Genomic DNA, 23,880 nt, shown 5'->3' with positions numbered 1-23,880 from the left:
ACCTGCTGCTGCAGTGACCACAGGTGTGATAACATCTAGAATTGGCATCTGGTGCGATCTCTCCGCTTCCACTCCAAAGAAAGTTACCTGTTTATTCCTATCATGCATTGGTTTTTGGGGTTTTCTTTGAGTAATGATGATCTCTTTAGTAGTCTGTTGGCGCCCTCTCCTGGAGGAATAGTTTGCTTGCTCTTGGACATTCTAAAAGAGAGGTCATGATAGACATTGAGCTTCTGAGCTCAATTGGGGACAGTCATGGGTGATGAATGTTTGCAACCTACTGCGAAGCCTCATACCGCAATATAAGGAACGTCAAATACTAAGAAAGGGCGGCCTATGAAAGAATTACTACTTTCAATAAGTACACTTAAACGGCTAATTGGGAATAGAAAAACTGTAAAAAGCCCTCTGAGAAAGCCCCCCTCTAACCTTTGATAGTAAGCTTTTCTGTAGTCTGCCTGTTGATGTATTTTCCGTTTGAACTGTGCACAACATGAAGAGACGGAACACTGGCGGCTTGTCACAATGCCCCCCGATGACATCACAATAGCGCTGCTGCCTAGAAAACAAGCTGCGCAGAAGAAGTTGTTCTTTGGGTGGGAGGGTGGGCTAGTGGAAGGAGGGGGCAATCTCTTTTTTTCCCGGGTGGTAGGGGGATGACAGGAGAAGGGAAGCGGGTGGTGAGAAAGGTACAGAGGGCAGGGTTTGGGGGCTGGGAAGGAAAGGGAAAAGATTAGGGTTTGGGGATGATGAAAGGGCTTTCTACGGGTAAGGATGGCAAAGGGTGGCAGTGACGGAAAGTCAGGCAACCTGTCCTGTCCGTCTTTTTGTATCGTGAATTGGAAAGACTGCAAGGGGGAGGGGAGTTGCTTGCGCCCTAAAGGAGGAGTTATTCAGATTCATTGCAGTGGGCGGCGGCTGCAAAACGCACCATTCTTCTTGTTTTGGCTCTGCAAAGCAGCCTTTTCAAGGGTTGGCTTGGGTGACAAAATGTCTTGTGTAGGCGTGGGTTTGTCTCCCTCTCGCTCTCTCTCCCTAAGATGTGTCCGGCATAGGCCAGGGTGCCACTCGAGGCCCAAACCAATTCTGGTTATCGCTTCTCGGCCTTTTGGCTAAGATCAAGTGTAGTATCTGTTCTTATCAGTTTAATATCTGATACGTCCCCTATCTGGGGACCATATATTAAATGGATTTTTAGAACAGGGAGATGGAAAAAGAGCTTGCTCTGTCCACTCCACGCATTGACCTGGTATTGCAGTACCTCCAGGAACGGTGCACCCCTTCTTAACCCAGTTTCCAAAAGCAGAACTCAATTCACCTGATTCATATTAGCCCGATTTAATGAATTGGAAGAAAGCATACGTCTTCATATGCACCTCAATTTGGCCCATTCACTTTTCACACTTCCTCCTTTTGTTTTTTATCTTTCACACTTTTGACTTTCTTTATTCATCCAAATAGCAAACTCATCACCACTCAACCTGACCAACTCGGCTATGTCCCCGTGCTGCAGTTCTCTGTCTTATCTAGATCATTTGCAATTGAATGGAATAGATCCCTTTTGGACAAAGTGGATTCACCTGCTGCTGCAGTGACCACAGGTGTGATAACATCTAGAATTGGCATCTGGTGCGATCTCTCCGCTTCCACTCCAAAGAAAGTTACCTGTTTATTCCTATCATGCATTGGTTTTTGGGGTTTTCTTTGAGTAATGATGATCTCTTTAGTAGTCTGTTGGCGCCCTCTCCTGGAGGAATAGTTTGCTTGCTCTTGGACATTCTAAAAGAGAGGTCATGATAGACATTGAGCTTCTGAGCTCAATTGGGGACAGTCATGGGTGATGAATGTTTGCAACCTACTGCGAAGCCTCATACCGCAATATAAGGAACGTCAAATACTAAGAAAGGGCGGCCTATGAAAGAATTACTACTTTCAATAAGTACACTTAAACGGCTAATTGGGAATAGAAAAACTGTAAAAAGCCCTCTGAGAAAGCCCCCCTCTAACCTTTGATAGTAAGCTTTTCTGTAGTCTGCCTGTTGATGTATTTTCCGTTTGAACTGTGCACAACATGAAGAGACGGAACACTGGCGGCTTGTCACAATGCCCCCCGATGACATCACAATAGCGCTGCTGCCTAGAAAACAAGCTGCGCAGAAGAAGTTGTTCTTTGGGTGGGAGGGTGGGCTAGTGGAAGGAGGGGGCAATCTCTTTTTTTCCCGGGTGGTAGGGGGATGACAGGAGAAGGGAAGCGGGTGGTGAGAAAGGTACAGAGGGCAGGGTTTGGGGGCTGGGAAGGAAAGGGAAAAGATTAGGGTTTGGGGATGATGAAAGGGCTTTCTACGGGTAAGGATGGCAAAGGGTGGCAGTGACGGAAAGTCAGGCAACCTGTCCTGTCCGTCTTTTTGTATCGTGAATTGGAAAGACTGCAAGGGGGAGGGGAGTTGCTTGCGCCCTAAAGGAGGAGTTATTCAGATTCATTGCAGTGGGCGGCGGCTGCAAAACGCACCATTCTTCTTGTTTTGGCTCTGCAAAGCAGCCTTTTCAAGGGTTGGCTTGGGTGACAAAATGTCTTGTGTAGGCGTGGGTTTGTCTCCCTCTCGCTCTCTCTCCCTAAGATGTGTCCGGCATAGGCCAGGGTGCCACTCGAGGCCCAAACCAATTCTGGTTATCGCTTCTCGGCCTTTTGGCTAAGATCAAGTGTAGTATCTGTTCTTATCAGTTTAATATCTGATACGTCCCCTATCTGGGGACCATATATTAAATGGATTTTTAGAACAGGGAGATGGAAAAAGAGCTTGCTCTGTCCACTCCACGCATTGACCTGGTATTGCAGTACCTCCAGGAACGGTGCACCCCTTCTTAACCCAGTTTCCAAAAGCAGAACTCAATTCACCTGATTCATATTAGCCCGATTTAATGAATTGGAAGAAAGCATACGTCTTCATATGCACCTCAATTTGGCCCATTCACTTTTCACACTTCCTCCTTTTGTTTTTTATCTTTCACACTTTTGACTTTCTTTATTCATCCAAATAGCAAACTCATCACCACTCAACCTGACCAACTCGGCTATGTCCCCGTGCTGCAGTTCTCTGTCTTATCTAGATCATTTGCAATTGAATGGAATAGATCCCTTTTGGACAAAGTGGATTCACCTGCTGCTGCAGTGACCACAGGTGTGATAACATCTAGAATTGGCATCTGGTGCGATCTCTCCGCTTCCACTCCAAAGAAAGTTACCTGTTTATTCCTATCATGCATTGGTTTTTGGGGTTTTCTTTGAGTAATGATGATCTCTTTAGTAGTCTGTTGGTGCCCTCTCCTGGAGGAATAGTTTGCTTGCTCTTGGACATTCTAAAAGAGAGGTCATGATAGACATTGAGCTTCTGAGCTCAATTGGGGACAGTCATGGGTGATGAATGTTTGCAACCTACTGCGAAGCCTCATACCGCAATATAAGGAACGTCAAATACTAAGAAAGGGCGGCCTATGAAAGAATTACTACTTTCAATAAGTACACTTAAACGGCTAATTGGGAATAGAAAAACTGTAAAAAGCCCTCTGAGAAAGCCCCCCTCTAACCTTTGATAGTAAGCTTTTCTGTAGTCTGCCTGTTGATGTATTTTCCGTTTGAACTGTGCACAACATGAAGAGACGGAACACTGGCGGCTTGTCACAATGCCCCCCGATGACATCACAATAGCGCTGCTGCCTAGAAAACAAGCTGCGCAGAAGAAGTTGTTCTTTGGGTGGGAGGGTGGGCTAGTGGAAGGAGGGGGCAATCTCTTTTTTTCCCGGGTGGTAGGGGGATGACAGGAGAAGGGAAGCGGGTGGTGAGAAAGGTACAGAGGGCAGGGTTTGGGGGCTGGGAAGGAAAGGGAAAAGATTAGGGTTTGGGGATGATGAAAGGGCTTTCTACGGGTAAGGATGGCAAAGGGTGGCAGTGACGGAAAGTCAGGCAACCTGTCCTGTCCGTCTTTTTGTATCGTGAATTGGAAAGACTGCAAGGGGGAGGGGAGTTGCTTGCGCCCTAAAGGAGGAGTTATTCAGATTCATTGCAGTGGGCGGCGGCTGCAAAACGCACCATTCTTCTTGTTTTGGCTCTGCAAAGCAGCCTTTTCAAGGGTTGGCTTGGGTGACAAAATGTCTTGTGTAGGCGTGGGTTTGTCTCCCTCTCGCTCTCTCTCCCTAAGATGTGTCCGGCATAGGCCAGGGTGCCACTCGAGGCCCAAACCAATTCTGGTTATCGCTTCTCGGCCTTTTGGCTAAGATCAAGTGTAGTATCTGTTCTTATCAGTTTAATATCTGATACGTCCCCTATCTGGGGACCATATATTAAATGGATTTTTAGAACAGGGAGATGGAAAAAGAGCTTGCTCTGTCCACTCCACGCATTGACCTGGTATTGCAGTACCTCCAGGAACGGTGCACCCCTTCTTAACCCAGTTTCCAAAAGCAGAACTCAATTCACCTGATTCATATTAGCCCGATTTAATGAATTGGAAGAAAGCATACGTCTTCATATGCACCTCAATTTGGCCCATTCACTTTTCACACTTCCTCCTTTTGTTTTTTATCTTTCACACTTTTGACTTTCTTTATTCATCCAAATAGCAAACTCATCACCACTCAACCTGACCAACTCGGCTATGTCCCCGTGCTGCAGTTCTCTGTCTTATCTAGATCATTTGCAATTGAATGGAATAGATCCCTTTTGGACAAAGTGGATTCACCTGCTGCTGCAGTGACCACAGGTGTGATAACATCTAGAATTGGCATCTGGTGCGATCTCTCCGCTTCCACTCCAAAGAAAGTTACCTGTTTATTCCTATCATGCATTGGTTTTTGGGGTTTTCTTTGAGTAATGATGATCTCTTTAGTAGTCTGTTGGCGCCCTCTCCTGGAGGAATAGTTTGCTTGCTCTTGGACATTCTAAAAGAGAGGTCATGATAGACATTGAGCTTCTGAGCTCAATTGGGGACAGTCATGGGTGATGAATGTTTGCAACCTACTGCGAAGCCTCATACCGCAATATAAGGAACGTCAAATACTAAGAAAGGGCGGCCTATGAAAGAATTACTACTTTCAATAAGTACACTTAAACGGCTAATTGGGAATAGAAAAACTGTAAAAAGCCCTCTGAGAAAGCCCCCCTCTAACCTTTGATAGTAAGCTTTTCTGTAGTCTGCCTGTTGATGTATTTTCCGTTTGAACTGTGCACAACATGAAGAGACGGAACACTGGCGGCTTGTCACAATGCCCCCCGATGACATCACAATAGCGCTGCTGCCTAGAAAACAAGCTGCGCAGAAGAAGTTGTTCTTTGGGTGGGAGGGTGGGCTAGTGGAAGGAGGGGGCAATCTCTTTTTTTCCCGGGTGGTAGGGGGATGACAGGAGAAGGGAAGCGGGTGGTGAGAAAGGTACAGAGGGCAGGGTTTGGGGGCTGGGAAGGAAAGGGAAAAGATTAGGGTTTGGGGATGATGAAAGGGCTTTCTACGGGTAAGGATGGCAAAGGGTGGCAGTGACGGAAAGTCAGGCAACCTGTCCTGTCCGTCTTTTTGTATCGTGAATTGGAAAGACTGCAAGGGGGAGGGGAGTTGCTTGCGCCCTAAAGGAGGAGTTATTCAGATTCATTGCAGTGGGCGGCGGCTGCAAAACGCACCATTCTTCTTGTTTTGGCTCTGCAAAGCAGCCTTTTCAAGGGTTGGCTTGGGTGACAAAATGTCTTGTGTAGGCGTGGGTTTGTCTCCCTCTCGCTCTCTCTCCCTAAGATGTGTCCGGCATAGGCCAGGGTGCCACTCGAGGCCCAAACCAATTCTGGTTATCGCTTCTCGGCCTTTTGGCTAAGATCAAGTGTAGTATCTGTTCTTATCAGTTTAATATCTGATACGTCCCCTATCTGGGGACCATATATTAAATGGATTTTTAGAACAGGGAGATGGAAAAAGAGCTTGCTCTGTCCACTCCACGCATTGACCTGGTATTGCAGTACCTCCAGGAACGGTGCACCCCTTCTTAACCCAGTTTCCAAAAGCAGAACTCAATTCACCTGATTCATATTAGCCCGATTTAATGAATTGGAAGAAAGCATACGTCTTCATATGCACCTCAATTTGGCCCATTCACTTTTCACACTTCCTCCTTTTGTTTTTTATCTTTCACACTTTTGACTTTCTTTATTCATCCAAATAGCAAACTCATCACCACTCAACCTGACCAACTCGGCTATGTCCCCGTGCTGCAGTTCTCTGTCTTATCTAGATCATTTGCAATTGAATGGAATAGATCCCTTTTGGACAAAGTGGATTCACCTGCTGCTGCAGTGACCACAGGTGTGATAACATCTAGAATTGGCATCTGGTGCGATCTCTCCGCTTCCACTCCAAAGAAAGTTACCTGTTTATTCCTATCATGCATTGGTTTTTGGGGTTTTCTTTGAGTAATGATGATCTCTTTAGTAGTCTGTTGGCGCCCTCTCCTGGAGGAATAGTTTGCTTGCTCTTGGACATTCTAAAAGAGAGGTCATGATAGACATTGAGCTTCTGAGCTCAATTGGGGACAGTCATGGGTGATGAATGTTTGCAACCTACTGCGAAGCCTCATACCGCAATATAAGGAACGTCAAATACTAAGAAAGGGCGGCCTATGAAAGAATTACTACTTTCAATAAGTACACTTAAACGGCTAATTGGGAATAGAAAAACTGTAAAAAGCCCTCTGAGAAAGCCCCCCTCTAACCTTTGATAGTAAGCTTTTCTGTAGTCTGCCTGTTGATGTATTTTCCGTTTGAACTGTGCACAACATGAAGAGACGGAACACTGGCGGCTTGTCACAATGCCCCCCGATGACATCACAATAGCGCTGCTGCCTAATAATAATAATATAATAATTTTATTCATTTATATAGCGCTATTAATTCCACAGCACTTTACATACATTGGCAACACTGTCCCCATTGGGGCTCACAATCTAAAGTCCCTATCTGTATGTCTTTGGAATGTGGGAGGAAACCGGAGTACCCGGAGGAAACCCACGCAAACACGGGGAGAACATACAAACTCCTTGCAGATGGTGTCCTTGGTGGGATTTGAACCCAGGACCCCAGCGCTGCAAGACTGCAGTGCTAACCACTTAGCCACCGTGCCGCCCATGAAAACAAGCTGCGCAGAAGAAGTTGTTCTTTGGGTGGGAGGGTGGGCTAGTGGAAGGAGGGGGCAATCTCTTTTTTTCCCGGGTGGTAGGGGGATGACAGGAGAAGGGAAGCGGGTGGTGAGAAAGGTACAGAGGGCAGGGTTTGGGGGCTGGGAAGGAAAGGGAAAAGATTAGGGTTTGGGGATGATGAAAGGGCTTTCTACGGGTAAGGATGGCAAAGGGTGGCAGTGACGGAAAGTCAGGCAACCTGTCCTGTCCGTCTTTTTGTATCGTGAATTGGAAAGACTGCAAGGGGGAGGGGAGTTGCTTGCGCCCTAAAGGAGGAGTTATTCAGATTCATTGCAGTGGGCGGCGGCTGCAAAACGCACCATTCTTCTTGTTTTGGCTCTGCAAAGCAGCCTTTTCAAGGGTTGGCTTGGGTGACAAAATGTCTTGTGTAGGCGTGGGTTTGTCTCCCTCTCGCTCTCTCTCCCTAAGATGTGTCCGGCATAGGCCAGGGTGCCACTCGAGGCCCAAACCAATTCTGGTTATCGCTTCTCGGCCTTTTGGCTAAGATCAAGTGTAGTATCTGTTCTTATCAGTTTAATATCTGATACGTCCCCTATCTGGGGACCATATATTAAATGGATTTTTAGAACAGGGAGATGGAAAAAGAGCTTGCTCTGTCCACTCCACGCATTGACCTGGTATTGCAGTACCTCCAGGAACGGTGCACCCCTTCTTAACCCAGTTTCCAAAAGCAGAACTCAATTCACCTGATTCATATTAGCCCGATTTAATGAATTGGAAGAAAGCATACGTCTTCATATGCACCTCAATTTGGCCCATTCACTTTTCACACTTCCTCCTTTTGTTTTTTATCTTTCACACTTTTGACTTTCTTTATTCATCCAAATAGCAAACTCATCACCACTCAACCTGACCAACTCGGCTATGTCCCCGTGCTGCAGTTCTCTGTCTTATCTAGATCATTTGCAATTGAATGGAATAGATCCCTTTTGGACAAAGTGGATTCACCTGCTGCTGCAGTGACCACAGGTGTGATAACATCTAGAATTGGCATCTGGTGCGATCTCTCCGCTTCCACTCCAAAGAAAGTTACCTGTTTATTCCTATCATGCATTGGTTTTTGGGGTTTTCTTTGAGTAATGATGATCTCTTTAGTAGTCTGTTGGCGCCCTCTCCTGGAGGAATAGTTTGCTTGCTCTTGGACATTCTAAAAGAGAGGTCATGATGATAGACATTGAGCTTCTGAGCTCAATTGGGGACAGTCATGGGTGATGAATGTTTGCAACCTACTGCGAAGCCTCATACCGCAATATAAGGAACGTCAAATACTAAGAAAGGGCGGCCTATGAAAGAATTACTACTTTCAATAAGTACACTTAAACGGCTAATTGGGAATAGAAAAACTGTAAAAAGCCCTCTGAGAAAGCCCCCCTCTAACCTTTGATAGTAAGCTTTTCTGTAGTCTGCCTGTTGATGTATTTTCCGTTTGAACTGTGCACAACATGAAGAGACGGAACACTGGCGGCTTGTCACAATGCCCCCCGATGACATCACAATAGCGCTGCTGCCTAGAAAACAAGCTGCGCAGAAGAAGTTGTTCTTTGGGTGGGAGGGTGGGCTAGTGGAAGGAGGGGGCAATCTCTTTTTTTCCCGGGTGGTAGGGGGATGACAGGAGAAGGGAAGCGGGTGGTGAGAAAGGTACAGAGGGCAGGGTTTGGGGGCTGGGAAGGAAAGGGAAAAGATTAGGGTTTGGGGATGATGAAAGGGCTTTCTACGGGTAAGGATGGCAAAGGGTGGCAGTGACGGAAAGTCAGGCAACCTGTCCTGTCCGTCTTTTTGTATCGTGAATTGGAAAGACTGCAAGGGGGAGGGGAGTTGCTTGCGCCCTAAAGGAGGAGTTATTCAGATTCATTGCAGTGGGCGGCGGCTGCAAAACGCACCATTCTTCTTGTTTTGGCTCTGCAAAGCAGCCTTTTCAAGGGTTGGCTTGGGTGACAAAATGTCTTGTGTAGGCGTGGGTTTGTCTCCCTCTCGCTCTCTCTCCCTAAGATGTGTCCGGCATAGGCCAGGGTGCCACTCGAGGCCCAAACCAATTCTGGTTATCGCTTCTCGGCCTTTTGGCTAAGATCAAGTGTAGTATCTGTTCTTATCAGTTTAATATCTGATACGTCCCCTATCTGGGGACCATATATTAAATGGATTTTTAGAACAGGGAGATGGAAAAAGAGCTTGCTCTGTCCACTCCACGCATTGACCTGGTATTGCAGTACCTCCAGGAACGGTGCACCCCTTCTTAACCCAGTTTCCAAAAGCAGAACTCAATTCACCTGATTCATATTAGCCCGATTTAATGAATTGGAAGAAAGCATACGTCTTCATATGCACCTCAATTTGGCCCATTCACTTTTCACACTTCCTCCTTTTGTTTTTTATCTTTCACACTTTTGACTTTCTTTATTCATCCAAATAGCAAACTCATCACCACTCAACCTGACCAACTCGGCTATGTCCCCGTGCTGCAGTTCTCTGTCTTATCTAGATCATTTGCAATTGAATGGAATAGATCCCTTTTGGACAAAGTGGATTCACCTGCTGCTGCAGTGACCACAGGTGTGATAACATCTAGAATTGGCATCTGGTGCGATCTCTCCGCTTCCACTCCAAAGAAAGTTACCTGTTTATTCCTATCATGCATTGGTTTTTGGGGTTTTCTTTGAGTAATGATGATCTCTTTAGTAGTCTGTTGGCGCCCTCTCCTGGAGGAATAGTTTGCTTGCTCTTGGACATTCTAAAAGAGAGGTCATGATAGACATTGAGCTTCTGAGCTCAATTGGGGACAGTCATGGGTGATGAATGTTTGCAACCTACTGCGAAGCCTCATACCGCAATATAAGGAACGTCAAATACTAAGAAAGGGCGGCCTATGAAAGAATTACTACTTTCAATAAGTACACTTAAACGGCTAATTGGGAATAGAAAAACTGTAAAAAGCCCTCTGAGAAAGCCCCCCTCTAACCTTTGATAGTAAGCTTTTCTGTAGTCTGCCTGTTGATGTATTTTCCGTTTGAACTGTGCACAACATGAAGAGACGGAACACTGGCGGCTTGTCACAATGCCCCCCGATGACATCACAATAGCGCTGCTGCCTAGAAAACAAGCTGCGCAGAAGAAGTTGTTCTTTGGGTGGGAGGGTGGGCTAGTGGAAGGAGGGGGCAATCTCTTTTTTTCCCGGGTGGTAGGGGGATGACAGGAGAAGGGAAGCGGGTGGTGAGAAAGGTACAGAGGGCAGGGTTTGGGGGCTGGGAAGGAAAGGGAAAAGATTAGGGTTTGGGGATGATGAAAGGGCTTTCTACGGGTAAGGATGGCAAAGGGTGGCAGTGACGGAAAGTCAGGCAACCTGTCCTGTCCGTCTTTTTGTATCGTGAATTGGAAAGACTGCAAGGGGGAGGGGAGTTGCTTGCGCCCTAAAGGAGGAGTTATTCAGATTCATTGCAGTGGGCGGCGGCTGCAAAACGCACCATTCTTCTTGTTTTGGCTCTGCAAAGCAGCCTTTTCAAGGGTTGGCTTGGGTGACAAAATGTCTTGTGTAGGCGTGGGTTTGTCTCCCTCTCGCTCTCTCTCCCTAAGATGTGTCCGGCATAGGCCAGGGTGCCACTCGAGGCCCAAACCAATTCTGGTTATCGCTTCTCGGCCTTTTGGCTAAGATCAAGTGTAGTATCTGTTCTTATCAGTTTAATATCTGATACGTCCCCTATCTGGGGACCATATATTAAATGGATTTTTAGAACAGGGAGATGGAAAAAGAGCTTGCTCTGTCCACTCCACGCATTGACCTGGTATTGCAGTACCTCCAGGAACGGTGCACCCCTTCTTAACCCAGTTTCCAAAAGCAGAACTCAATTCACCTGATTCATATTAGCCCGATTTAATGAATTGGAAGAAAGCATACGTCTTCATATGCACCTCAATTTGGCCCATTCACTTTTCACACTTCCTCCTTTTGTTTTTTATCTTTCACACTTTTGACTTTCTTTATTCATCCAAATAGCAAACTCATCACCACTCAACCTGACCAACTCGGCTATGTCCCCGTGCTGCAGTTCTCTGTCTTATCTAGATCATTTGCAATTGAATGGAATAGATCCCTTTTGGACAAAGTGGATTCACCTGCTGCTGCAGTGACCACAGGTGTGATAACATCTAGAATTGGCATCTGGTGCGATCTCTCCGCTTCCACTCCAAAGAAAGTTACCTGTTTATTCCTATCATGCATTGGTTTTTGGGGTTTTCTTTGAGTAATGATGATCTCTTTAGTAGTCTGTTGGCGCCCTCTCCTGGAGGAATAGTTTGCTTGCTCTTGGACATTCTAAAAGAGAGGTCATGATAGACATTGAGCTTCTGAGCTCAATTGGGGACAGTCATGGGTGATGAATGTTTGCAACCTACTGCGAAGCCTCATACCGCAATATAAGGAACGTCAAATACTAAGAAAGGGCGGCCTATGAAAGAATTACTACTTTCAATAAGTACACTTAAACGGCTAATTGGGAATAGAAAAACTGTAAAAAGCCCTCTGAGAAAGCCCCCCTCTAACCTTTGATAGTAAGCTTTTCTGTAGTCTGCCTGTTGATGTATTTTCCGTTTGAACTGTGCACAACATGAAGAGACGGAACACTGGCGGCTTGTCACAATGCCCCCCGATGACATCACAATAGCGCTGCTGCCTAGAAAACAAGCTGCGCAGAAGAAGTTGTTCTTTGGGTGGGAGGGTGGGCTAGTGGAAGGAGGGGGCAATCTCTTTTTTTCCCGGGTGGTAGGGGGATGACAGGAGAAGGGAAGCGGGTGGTGAGAAAGGTACAGAGGGCAGGGTTTGGGGGCTGGGAAGGAAAGGGAAAAGATTAGGGTTTGGGGATGATGAAAGGGCTTTCTACGGGTAAGGATGGCAAAGGGTGGCAGTGACGGAAAGTCAGGCAACCTGTCCTGTCCGTCTTTTTGTATCGTGAATTGGAAAGACTGCAAGGGGGAGGGGAGTTGCTTGCGCCCTAAAGGAGGAGTTATTCAGATTCATTGCAGTGGGCGGCGGCTGCAAAACGCACCATTCTTCTTGTTTTGGCTCTGCAAAGCAGCCTTTTCAAGGGTTGGCTTGGGTGACAAAATGTCTTGTGTAGGCGTGGGTTTGTCTCCCTCTCGCTCTCTCTCCCTAAGATGTGTCCGGCATAGGCCAGGGTGCCACTCGAGGCCCAAACCAATTCTGGTTATCGCTTCTCGGCCTTTTGGCTAAGATCAAGTGTAGTATCTGTTCTTATCAGTTTAATATCTGATACGTCCCCTATCTGGGGACCATATATTAAATGGATTTTTAGAACAGGGAGATGGAAAAAGAGCTTGCTCTGTCCACTCCACGCATTGGCCTGGTATTGCAGTACCTCCAGGAACGGTGCACCCCTTCTTAACCCAGTTTCCAAAAGCAGAACTCAATTCACCTGCTTCATATTAGCCCGATTTAATGAATTGGAAGAAAGCATACGTCTTCATATGCACCTCAATTTGGCCCATTCACTTTTCACACTTCCTCCTTTTGTTTTTTATCTTTCACACTTTTGACTTTCTTTATTCATCCAAATAGCAAACTCATCACCACTCAACCTGACCAACTCGGCTATGTCCCCGTGCTGCAGTTCTCTGTCTTATCTAGATCATTTGCAATTGAATGGAATAGATCCCTTTTGGACAAAGTGGATTCACCTGCTGCTGCAGTGACCACAGGTGTGATAACATCTAGAATTGGCATCTGGTGCGATCTCTCCGCTTCCACTCCAAAGAAAGTTACCTGTTTATTCCTATCATGCATTGGTTTTTGGGGTTTTCTTTGAGTAATGATGATCTCTTTAGTAGTCTGTTGGCGCCCTCTCCTGGAGGAATAGTTTGCTTGCTCTTGGACATTCTAAAAGAGAGGTCATGATAGACATTGAGCTTCTGAGCTCAATTGGGGACAGTCATGGGTGATGAATGTTTGCAACCTACTGCGAAGCCTCATACCGCAATATAAGGAACGTCAAATACTAAGAAAGGGCGGCCTATGAAAGAATTACTACTTTCAATAAGTACACTTAAACGGCTAATTGGGAATAGAAAAACTGTAAAAAGCCCTCTGAGAAAGCCCCCCTCTAACCTTTGATAGTAAGCTTTTCTGTAGTCTGCCTGTTGATGTATTTTCCGTTTGAACTGTGCACAACATGAAGAGACGGAACACTGGCGGCTTGTCACAATGCCCCCCGATGACATCACAATAGCGCTGCTGCCTAGAAAACAAGCTGCGCAGAAGAAGTTGTTCTTTGGGTGGGAGGGTGGGCTAGTGGAAGGAGGGGGCAATCTCTTTTTTTCCCGGGTGGTAGGGGGATGACAGGAGAAGGGAAGCGGGTGGTGAGAAAGGTACAGAGGGCAGGGTTTGGGGGCTGGGAAGGAAAGGGAAAAGATTAGGGTTTGGGGATGATGAAAGGGCTTTCTACGGGTAAGGATGGCAAAGGGTGGCAGTGACGGAAAGTCAGGCAACCTGTCCTGTCCGTCTTTTTGTATCGTGAATTGGAAAGACTGCAAGGGGGAGGGGAGTTGCTTGCGCCCTAAAGGAGGAGTTATTCAGATTCATTGCAGTGGGCGGCGGCTGCAAAACGCACCATTCTTCTTGTTTTGGCTCTGCAAAGCAGCCTTTTCAAGGGTTGGCTTGGGTGACAAAATGTCTTGTGTAGGCGTGGGTTTGTCTCCCTCTCGCTCTCTCTCCCTAAGATGTGTCCGGCATAGGCCAGGGTGCCACTCGAGGCCCAAACCAATTCTGGTTATCGCTTCTCGGCCTTTTGGCTAAGATCAAGTGTAGTATCTGTTCTTATCAGTTTAATATCTGATACGTCCCCTATCTGGGGACCATATATTAAATGGATTTTTAGAACAGGGAGATGGAAAAAGAGCTTGCTCTGTCCACTCCACGCATTGACCTGGTATTGCAGTACCTCCAGGAACGGTGCACCCCTTCTTAACCCAGTTTCCAAAAGCAGAACTCAATTCACCTGATTCATATTAGCCCGATTTAATGAATTGGAAGAAAGCATACGTCTTCATATGCACCTCAATTTGGCCCATTCACTTTTCACACTTCCTCCTTTTGTTTTTTATCTTTCACACTTTTGACTTTCTTTATTCATCCAAATAGCAAACTCATCACCACTCAACCTGACCAACTCGGCTATGTCCCCGTGCTGCAGTTCTCTGTCTTATCTAGATCATTTGCAATTGAATGGAATAGATCCCTTTTGGACAAAGTGGATTCACCTGCTGCTGCAGTGACCACAGGTGTGATAACATCTAGAATTGGCATCTGGTGCGATCTCTCCGCTTCCACTCCAAAGAAAGTTACCTGTTTATTCCTATCATGCATTGGTTTTTGGGGTTTTCTTTGAGTAATGATGATCTCTTTAGTAGTCTGTTGGCGCCCTCTCCTGGAGGAATAGTTTGCTTGCTCTTGGACATTCTAAAAGAGAGGTCATGATAGACATTGAGCTTCTGAGCTCAATTGGGGACAGTCATGGGTGATGAATGTTTGCAACCTACTGCGAAGCCTCATACCGCAATATAAGGAACGTCAAATACTAAGAAAGGGCGGCCTATGAAAGAATTACTACTTTCAATAAGTACACTTAAACGGCTAATTGGGAATAGAAAAACTGTAAAAAGCCCTCTGAGAAAGCCCCCCTCTAACCTTTGATAGTAAGCTTTTCTGTAGTCTGCCTGTTGATGTATTTTCCGTTTGAACTGTGCACAACATGAAGAGACGGAACACTGGCGGCTTGTCACAATGCCCCCCGATGACATCACAATAGCGCTGCTGCCTAGAAAACAAGCTGCGCAGAAGAAGTTGTTCTTTGGGTGGGAGGGTGGGCTAGTGGAAGGAGGGGGCAATCTCTTTTTTTCCCGGGTGGTAGGGGGATGACAGGAGAAGGGAAGCGGGTGGTGAGAAAGGTACAGAGGGCAGGGTTTGGGGGCTGGGAAGGAAAGGGAAAAGATTAGGGTTTGGGGATGATGAAAGGGCTTTCTACGGGTAAGGATGGCAAAGGGTGGCAGTGACGGAAAGTCAGGCAACCTGTCCTGTCCGTCTTTTTGTATCGTGAATTGGAAAGACTGCAAGGGGGAGGGGAGTTGCTTGCGCCCTAAAGGAGGAGTTATTCAGATTCATTGCAGTGGGCGGCGGCTGCAAAACGCACCATTCTTCTTGTTTTGGCTCTGCAAAGCAGCCTTTTCAAGGGTTGGCTTGGGTGACAAAATGTCTTGTGTAGGCGTGGGTTTGTCTCCCTCTCGCTCTCTCTCCCTAAGATGTGTCCGGCATAGGCCAGGGTGCCACTCGAGGCCCAAACCAATTCTGGTTATCGCTTCTCGGCCTTTTGGCTAAGATCAAGTGTAGTATCTGTTCTTATCAGTTTAATATCTGATACGTCCCCTATCTGGGGACCATATATTAAATGGATTTTTAGAACAGGGAGATGGAAAAAGAGCTTGCTCTGTCCACTCCACGCATTGACCTGGTATTGCAGTACCTCCAGGAACGGTGCACCCCTTCTTAACCCAGTTTCCAAAAGCAGAACTCAATTCACCTGATTCATATTAGCCCGATTTAATGAATTGGAAGAAAGCATACGTCTTCATATGCACCTCAATTTGGCCCATTCACTTTTCACACTTCCTCCTTTTGTTTTTTATCTTTCACACTTTTGACTTTCTTTATTCATCCAAATAGCAAACTCATCACCACTCAACCTGACCAACTCGGCTATGTCCCCGTGCTGCAGTTCTCTGTCTTATCTAGATCATTTGCAATTGAATGGAATAGATCCCTTTTGGACAAAGTGGATTCACCTGCTGCTGCAGTGACCACAGGTGTGATAACATCTAGAATTGGCATCTGGTGCGATCTCTCCGCTTCCACTCCAAAGAAAGTTACCTGTTTATTCCTATCATGCATTGGTTTTTGGGGTTTTCTTTGAGTAATGATGATCTCTTTAGTAGTCTGTTGGCGCCCTCTCCTGGAGGAATAGTTTGCTTGCTCTTGGACATTCTAAAAGAGAGGTCATGATAGACATTGAGCTTCTGAGCTCAATTGGGGACAGTCATGGGTGATGAATGTTTGCAACCTACTGCGAAGCCTCATACCGCAATATAAGGAACGTCAAATACTAAGAAAGGGCGGCCTATGAAAGAATTACTACTTTCAATAAGTACACTTAAACGGCTAATTGGGAATAGAAAAACTGTAAAAAGCCCTCTGAGAAAGCCCCCCTCTAACCTTTGATAGTAAGCTTTTCTGTAGTCTGCCTGTTGATGTATTTTCCGTTTGAACTGTGCACAACATGAAGAGACGGAACACTGGCGGCTTGTCACAATGCCCCCCGATGACATCACAATAGCGCTGCTGCCTAGAAAACAAGCTGCGCAGAAGAAGTTGTTCTTTGGGTGGGAGGGTGGGCTAGTGGAAGGAGGGGGCAATCTCTTTTTTTCCCGGGTGGTAGGGGGATGACAGGAGAAGGGAAGCGGGTGGTGAGAAAGGTACAGAGGGCAGGGTTTGGGGGCTGGGAAGGAAAGGGAAAAGATTAGGGTTTGGGGATGATGAAAGGGCTTTCTACGGGTAAGGATGGCAAAGGGTGGCAGTGACGGAAAGTCAGGCAACCTGTCCTGTCCGTCTTTTTGTATCGTGAATTGGAAAGACTGCAAGGGGGAGGGGAGTTGCTTGCGCCCTAAAGGAGGAGTTATTCAGATTCATTGCAGTGGGCGGCGGCTGCAAAACGCACCATTCTTCTTGTTTTGGCTCTGCAAAGCAGCCTTTTCAAGGGTTGGCTTGGGTGACAAAATGTCTTGTGTAGGCGTGGGTTTGTCTCCCTCTCGCTCTCTCTCCCTAAGATGTGTCCGGCATAGGCCAGGGTGCCACTCGAGGCCCAAACCAATTCTGGTTATCGCTTCTCGGCCTTTTGGCTAAGATCAAGTGTAGTATCTGTTCTTATCAGTTTAATATCTGATACGTCCCCTATCTGGGGACCATATATTAAATGGATTTTTAGAACAGGGAGATGGAAAAAGAGCTTGCTCTGTCCACTCCACGCATTGACCTGGTATTGCAGTACCTCCAGGAACGGTGCACCCCTTCTTAACCCAGTTTCCAAAAGCAGAACTCAATTCACCTGATTCATATTAGCCCGATTTAATGAATTGGAAGAAAGCATACGTCTTCATATGCACCTCAATTTGGCCCATTCACTTTTCACACTTCCTCCTTTTGTTTTTTATCTTTCACACTTTTGACTTTCTTTATTCATCCAAATAGCAAACTCATCACCACTCAACCTGACCAACTCGGCTATGTCCCCGTGCTGCAGTTCTCTGTCTTATCTAGATCATTTGCAATTGAATGGAATAGATCCCTTTTGGACAAAGTGGATTCACCTGCTGCTGCAGTGACCACAGGTGTGATAACATCTAGAATTGGCATCTGGTGCGATCTCTCCGCTTCCACTCCAAAGAAAGTTACCTGTTTATTCCTATCATGCATTGGTTTTTGGGGTTTTCTTTGAGTAATGATGATCTCTTTAGTAGTCTGTTGGCGCCCTCTCCTGGAGGAATAGTTTGCTTGCTCTTGGACATTCTAAAAGAGAGGTCATGATAGACATTGAGCTTCTGAGCTCAATTGGGGACAGTCATGGGTGATGAATGTTTGCAACCTACTGCGAAGCCTCATACCGCAATATAAGGAACGTCAAATACTAAGAAAGGGCGGCCTATGAAAGAATTACTACTTTCAATAAGTACACTTAAACGGCTAATTGGGAATAGAAAAACTGTAAAAAGCCCTCTGAGAAAGCCCCCCTCTAACCTTTGATAGTAAGCTTTTCTGTAGTCTGCCTGTTGATGTATTTTCCGTTTGAACTGTGCACAACATGAAGAGACGGAACACTGGCGGCTTGTCACAATGCCCCCCGATGACATCACAATAGCGCTGCTGCCTAGAAAACAAGCTGCGCAGAAGAAGTTGTTCTTTGGGTGGGAGGGTGGGCTAGTGGAAGGAGGGGGCAATCTCTTTTTTTCCCGGGTGGTAGGGGGATGACAGGAGAAGGGAAGCGGGTGGTGAGAAAGGTACAGAGGGCAGGGTTTGGGGGCTGGGAAGGAAAGGGAAAAGATTAGGGTTTGGGGATGATGAAAGGGCTTTCTACGGGTAAGGATGGCAAAGGGTGGCAGTGACGGAAAGTCAGGCAACCTGTCCTGTCCGTCTTTTTGTATCGTGAATTGGAAAGACTGCAAGGGGGAGGGGAGTTGCTTGCGCCCTAAAGGAGGAGTTATTCAGATTCATTGCAGTGGGCGGCGGCTGCAAAACGCACCATTCTTCTTGTTTTGGCTCTGCAAAGCAGCCTTTTCAAGGGTTGGCTTGGGTGACAAAATGTCTTGTGTAGGCGTGGGTTTGTCTCCCTCTCGCTCTCTCTCCCTAAGATGTGTCCGGCATAGGCCAGGGTGCCACTCGAGGCCCAAACCAATTCTGGTTATCGCTTCTCGGCCTTTTGGCTAAGATCAAGTGTAGTATCTGTTCTTATCAGTTTAATATCTGATACGTCCCCTATCTGGGGACCATATATTAAATGGATTTTTAGAACAGGGAGATGGAAAAAGAGCTTGCTCTGTCCACTCCACGCATTGACCTGGTATTGCAGTACCTCCAGGAACGGTGCACCCCTTCTTAACCCAGTTTCCAAAAGCAGAACTCAATTCACCTGATTCATATTAGCCCGATTTAATGAATTGGAAGAAAGCATACGTCTTCATATGCACCTCAATTTGGCCCATTCACTTTTCACACTTCCTCCTTTTGTTTTTTATCTTTCACACTTTTGACTTTCTTTATTCATCCAAATAGCAAACTCATCACCACTCAACCTGACCAACTCGGCTATGTCCCCGTGCTGCAGTTCTCTGTCTTATCTAGATCATTTGCAATTGAATGGAATAGATCCCTTTTGGACAAAGTGGATTCACCTGCTGCTGCAGTGACCACAGGTGTGATAACATCTAGAATTGGCATCTGGTGCGATCTCTCCGCTTCCACTCCAAAGAAAGTTACCTGTTTATTCCTATCATGCATTGGTTTTTGGGGTTTTCTTTGAGTAATGATGATCTCTTTAGTAGTCTGTTGGCGCCCTCTCCTGGAGGAATAGTTTGCTTGCTCTTGGACATTCTAAAAGAGAGGTCATGATAGACATTGAGCTTCTGAGCTCAATTGGGGACAGTCATGGGTGATGAATGTTTGCAACCTACTGCGAAGCCTCATACCGCAATATAAGGAACGTCAAATACTAAGAAAGGGCGGCCTATGAAAGAATTACTACTTTCAATAAGTACACTTAAACGGCTAATTGGGAATAGAAAAACTGTAAAAAGCCCTCTGAGAAAGCCCCCCTCTAACCTTTGATAGTAAGCTTTTCTGTAGTCTGCCTGTTGATGTATTTTCCGTTTGAACTGTGCACAACATGAAGAGACGGAACACTGGCGGCTTGTCACAATGCCCCCCGATGACATCACAATAGCGCTGCTGCCTAGAAAACAAGCTGCGCAGAAGAAGTTGTTCTTTGGGTGGGAGGGTGGGCTAGTGGAAGGAGGGGGCAATCTCTTTTTTTCCCGGGTGGTAGGGGGATGACAGGAGAAGGGAAGCGGGTGGTGAGAAAGGTACAGAGGGCAGGGTTTGGGGGCTGGGAAGGAAAGGGAAAAGATTAGGGTTTGGGGATGATGAAAGGGCTTTCTACGGGTAAGGATGGCAAAGGGTGGCAGTGACGGAAAGTCAGGCAACCTGTCCTGTCCGTCTTTTTGTATCGTGAATTGGAAAGACTGCAAGGGGGAGGGGAGTTGCTTGCGCCCTAAAGGAGGAGTTATTCAGATTCATTGCAGTGGGCGGCGGCTGCAAAACGCACCATTCTTCTTGTTTTGGCTCTGCAAAGCAGCCTTTTCAAGGGTTGGCTTGGGTGACAAAATGTCTTGTGTAGGCGTGGGTTTGTCTCCCTCTCGCTCTCTCTCCCTAAGATGTGTCCGGCATAGGCCAGGGTGCCACTCGAGGCCCAAACCAATTCTGGTTATCGCTTCTCGGCCTTTTGGCTAAGATCAAGTGTAGTATCTGTTCTTATCAGTTTAATATCTGATACGTCCCCTATCTGGGGACCATATATTAAATGGATTTTTAGAACAGGGAGATGGAAAAAGAGCTTGCTCTGTCCACTCCACGCATTGACCTGGTATTGCAGTACCTCCAGGAACGGTGCACCCCTTCTTAACCCAGTTTCCAAAAGCAGAACTCAATTCACCTGATTCATATTAGCCCGATTTAATGAATTGGAAGAAAGCATACGTCTTCATATGCACCTCAATTTGGCCCATTCACTTTTCACACTTCCTCCTTTTGTTTTTTATCTTTCACACTTTTGACTTTCTTTATTCATCCAAATAGCAAACTCATCACCACTCAACCTGACCAACTCGGCTATGTCCCCGTGCTGCAGTTCTCTGTCTTATCTAGATCATTTGCAATTGAATGGAATAGATCCCTTTTGGACAAAGTGGATTCACCTGCTGCTGCAGTGACCACAGGTGTGATAACATCTAGAATTGGCATCTGGTGCGATCTCTCCGCTTCCACTCCAAAGAAAGTTACCTGTTTATTCCTATCATGCATTGGTTTTTGGGGTTTTCTTTGAGTAATGATGATCTCTTTAGTAGTCTGTTGGCGCCCTCTCCTGGAGGAATAGTTTGCTTGCTCTTGGACATTCTAAAAGAGAGGTCATGATAGACATTGAGCTTCTGAGCTCAATTGGGGACAGTCATGGGTGATGAATGTTTGCAACCTACTGCGAAGCCTCATACCGCAATATAAGGAACGTCAAATACTAAGAAAGGGCGGCCTATGAAAGAATTACTACTTTCAATAAGTACACTTAAACGGCTAATTGGGAATAGAAAAACTGTAAAAAGCCCTCTGAGAAAGCCCCCCTCTAACCTTTGATAGTAAGCTTTTCTGTAGTCTGCCTGTTGATGTATTTTCCGTTTGAACTGTGCACAACATGAAGAGACGGAACACTGGCGGCTTGTCACAATGCCCCCCGATGACATCACAATAGCGCTGCTGCCTAGAAAACAAGCTGCGCAGAAGAAGTTGTTCTTTGGGTGGGAGGGTGGGCTAGTGGAAGGAGGGGGCAATCTCTTTTTTTCCCGGGTGGTAGGGGGATGACAGGAGAAGGGAAGCGGGTGGTGAGAAAGGTACAGAGGGCAGGGTTTGGGGGCTGGGAAGGAAAGGGAAAAGATTAGGGTTTGGGGATGATGAAAGGGCTTTCTACGGGTAAGGATGGCAAAGGGTGGCAGTGACGGAAAGTCAGGCAACCTGTCCTGTCCGTCTTTTTGTATCGTGAATTGGAAAGACTGCAAGGGGGAGGGGAGTTGCTTGCGCCCTAAAGGAGGAGTTATTCAGATTCATTGCAGTGGGCGGCGGCTGCAAAACGCACCATTCTTCTTGTTTTGGCTCTGCAAAGCAGCCTTTTCAAGGGTTGGCTTGGGTGACAAAATGTCTTGTGTAGGCGTGGGTTTGTCTCCCTCTCGCTCTCTCTCCCTAAGATGTGTCCGGCATAGGCCAGGGTGCCACTCGAGGCCCAAACCAATTCTGGTTATCGCTTCTCGGCCTTTTGGCTAAGATCAAGTGTAGTATCTGTTCTTATCAGTTTAATATCTGATACGTCCCCTATCTGGGGACCATATATTAAATGGATTTTTAGAACAGGGAGATGGAAAAAGAGCTTGCTCTGTCCACTCCACGCATTGACCTGGTATTGCAGTACCTCCAGGAACGGTGCACCCCTTCTTAACCCAGTTTCCAAAAGCAGAACTCAATTCACCTGATTCATATTAGCCCGATTTAATGAATTGGAAGAAAGCATACGTCTTCATATGCACCTCAATTTGGCCCATTCACTTTTCACACTTCCTCCTTTTGTTTTTTATCTTTCACACTTTTGACTTTCTTTATTCATCCAAATAGCAAACTCATCACCACTCAACCTGACCAACTCGGCTATGTCCCCGTGCTGCAGTTCTCTGTCTTATCTAGATCATTTGCAATTGAATGGAATAGATCCCTTTTGGACAAAGTGGATTCACCTGCTGCTGCAGTGACCACAGGTGTGATAACATCTAGAATTGGCATCTGGTGCGATCTCTCCGCTTCCACTCCAAAGAAAGTTACCTGTTTATTCCTATCATGCATTGGTTTTTGGGGTTTTCTTTGAGTAATGATGATCTCTTTAGTAGTCTGTTGGCGCCCTCTCCTGGAGGAATAGTTTGCTTGCTCTTGGACATTCTAAAAGAGAGGTCATGATAGACATTGAGCTTCTGAGCTCAATTGGGGACAGTCATGGGTGATGAATGTTTGCAACCTACTGCGAAGCCTCATACCGCAATATAAGGAACGTCAAATACTAAGAAAGGGCGGCCTATGAAAGAATTACTACTTTCAATAAGTACACTTAAACGGCTAATTGGGAATAGAAAAACTGTAAAAAGCCCTCTGAGAAAGCCCCCCTCTAACCTTTGATAGTAAGCTTTTCTGTAGTCTGCCTGTTGATGTATTTTCCGTTTGAACTGTGCACAACATGAAGAGACGGAACACTGGCGGCTTGTCACAATGCCCCCCGATGACATCACAATAGCGCTGCTGCCTAGAAAACAAGCTGCGCAGAAGAAGTTGTTCTTTGGGTGGGAGGGTGGGCTAGTGGAAGGAGGGGGCAATCTCTTTTTTTCCCGGGTGGTAGGGGGATGACAGGAGAAGGGAAGCGGGTGGTGAGAAAGGTACAGAGGGCAGGGTTTGGGGGCTGGGAAGGAAAGGGAAAAGATTAGGGTTTGGGGATGATGAAAGGGCTTTCTACGGGTAAGGATGGCAAAGGGTGGCAGTGACGGAAAGTCAGGCAACCTGTCCTGTCCGTCTTTTTGTATCGTGAATTGGAAAGACTGCAAGGGGGAGGGGAGTTGCTTGCGCCCTAAAGGAGGAGTTATTCAGATTCATTGCAGTGGGCGGCGGCTGCAAAACGCACCATTCTTCTTGTTTTGGCTCTGCAAAGCAGCCTTTTCAAGGGTTGGCTTGGGTGACAAAATGTCTTGTGTAGGCGTGGGTTTGTCTCCCTCTCGCTCTCTCTCCCTAAGATGTGTCCGGCATAGGCCAGGGTGCCACTCGAGGCCCAAACCAATTCTGGTTATCGCTTCTCGGCCTTTTGGCTAAGATCAAGTGTAGTATCTGTTCTTATCAGTTTAATATCTGATACGTCCCCTATCTGGGGACCATATATTAAATGGATTTTTAGAACAGGGAGATGGAAAAAGAGCTTGCTCTGTCCACTCCACGCATTGACCTGGTATTGCAGTACCTCCAGGAACGGTGCACCCCTTCTTAACCCAGTTTCCAAAAGCAGAACTCAATTCACCTGATTCATATTAGCCCGATTTAATGAATTGGAAGAAAGCATACGTCTTCATATGCACCTCAATTTGGCCCATTCACTTTTCACACTTCCTCCTTTTGTTTTTTATCTTTCACACTTTTGACTTTCTTTATTCATCCAAATAGCAAACTCATCACCACTCAACCTGACCAACTCGGCTATGTCCCCG

At 46.3% G+C, this 23,880-nt stretch overlaps 15 non-coding genes across 15 annotated transcripts; all 15 read left to right on the top strand.

Moving 5' to 3' along the window:
• The first annotated feature begins 1,092 nt into the window (after positions 1-1,092).
• LOC142287489 (U2 spliceosomal RNA) lies at positions 1,093-1,283 on the top strand. The gene has a single exon (XR_012748460.1). It is a non-coding gene; the product is annotated as a U2 spliceosomal RNA (small nuclear RNA).
• A 1,387-nt stretch (positions 1,284-2,670) lies between these two features.
• Positions 2,671-2,861, top strand: LOC142287487 (U2 spliceosomal RNA). Its single transcript, XR_012748459.1, has one exon. It is a non-coding gene; the product is annotated as a U2 spliceosomal RNA (small nuclear RNA).
• Positions 2,862-4,248: 1,387 nt separating this feature from the next.
• Positions 4,249-4,439, top strand: LOC142287486 (U2 spliceosomal RNA). The gene has a single exon (XR_012748458.1). It is a non-coding gene; the product is annotated as a U2 spliceosomal RNA (small nuclear RNA).
• A 1,387-nt stretch (positions 4,440-5,826) lies between these two features.
• LOC142287484 (U2 spliceosomal RNA) lies at positions 5,827-6,017 on the top strand. Its single transcript, XR_012748456.1, has one exon. It is a non-coding gene; the product is annotated as a U2 spliceosomal RNA (small nuclear RNA).
• Positions 6,018-7,684: 1,667 nt separating this feature from the next.
• Positions 7,685-7,875, top strand: LOC142287483 (U2 spliceosomal RNA). The gene has a single exon (XR_012748455.1). It is a non-coding gene; the product is annotated as a U2 spliceosomal RNA (small nuclear RNA).
• Positions 7,876-9,265: 1,390 nt separating this feature from the next.
• On the top strand, positions 9,266-9,456 carry LOC142287481 (U2 spliceosomal RNA). Its single transcript, XR_012748454.1, has one exon. It is a non-coding gene; the product is annotated as a U2 spliceosomal RNA (small nuclear RNA).
• A 1,387-nt stretch (positions 9,457-10,843) lies between these two features.
• LOC142287480 (U2 spliceosomal RNA) lies at positions 10,844-11,034 on the top strand. Its single transcript, XR_012748453.1, has one exon. It is a non-coding gene; the product is annotated as a U2 spliceosomal RNA (small nuclear RNA).
• A 1,387-nt stretch (positions 11,035-12,421) lies between these two features.
• Positions 12,422-12,612, top strand: LOC142287443 (U2 spliceosomal RNA). Its single transcript, XR_012748420.1, has one exon. It is a non-coding gene; the product is annotated as a U2 spliceosomal RNA (small nuclear RNA).
• Positions 12,613-13,999: 1,387 nt separating this feature from the next.
• On the top strand, positions 14,000-14,190 carry LOC142287479 (U2 spliceosomal RNA). Its single transcript, XR_012748452.1, has one exon. It is a non-coding gene; the product is annotated as a U2 spliceosomal RNA (small nuclear RNA).
• Positions 14,191-15,577: 1,387 nt separating this feature from the next.
• On the top strand, positions 15,578-15,768 carry LOC142287478 (U2 spliceosomal RNA). The gene has a single exon (XR_012748451.1). It is a non-coding gene; the product is annotated as a U2 spliceosomal RNA (small nuclear RNA).
• A 1,387-nt stretch (positions 15,769-17,155) lies between these two features.
• On the top strand, positions 17,156-17,346 carry LOC142287477 (U2 spliceosomal RNA). The gene has a single exon (XR_012748450.1). It is a non-coding gene; the product is annotated as a U2 spliceosomal RNA (small nuclear RNA).
• A 1,387-nt stretch (positions 17,347-18,733) lies between these two features.
• Positions 18,734-18,924, top strand: LOC142287476 (U2 spliceosomal RNA). Its single transcript, XR_012748449.1, has one exon. It is a non-coding gene; the product is annotated as a U2 spliceosomal RNA (small nuclear RNA).
• Positions 18,925-20,311: 1,387 nt separating this feature from the next.
• Positions 20,312-20,502, top strand: LOC142287475 (U2 spliceosomal RNA). The gene has a single exon (XR_012748448.1). It is a non-coding gene; the product is annotated as a U2 spliceosomal RNA (small nuclear RNA).
• Positions 20,503-21,889: 1,387 nt separating this feature from the next.
• LOC142287474 (U2 spliceosomal RNA) lies at positions 21,890-22,080 on the top strand. Its single transcript, XR_012748447.1, has one exon. It is a non-coding gene; the product is annotated as a U2 spliceosomal RNA (small nuclear RNA).
• A 1,387-nt stretch (positions 22,081-23,467) lies between these two features.
• On the top strand, positions 23,468-23,658 carry LOC142287472 (U2 spliceosomal RNA). The gene has a single exon (XR_012748445.1). It is a non-coding gene; the product is annotated as a U2 spliceosomal RNA (small nuclear RNA).
• The last annotated feature ends 222 nt before the right edge of the window (positions 23,659-23,880 follow it).

This window comes from Anomaloglossus baeobatrachus, unplaced genomic scaffold (genome assembly GCF_048569485.1).
Source record: "Anomaloglossus baeobatrachus isolate aAnoBae1 unplaced genomic scaffold, aAnoBae1.hap1 Scaffold_728, whole genome shotgun sequence".
NCBI classification, from domain to species: domain Eukaryota; kingdom Metazoa; phylum Chordata; class Amphibia; order Anura; family Aromobatidae; genus Anomaloglossus; species Anomaloglossus baeobatrachus.
Note: the sequence above shows the minus strand (reverse complement) of the source record. Positions and strands in the feature narration are given on the sequence as shown.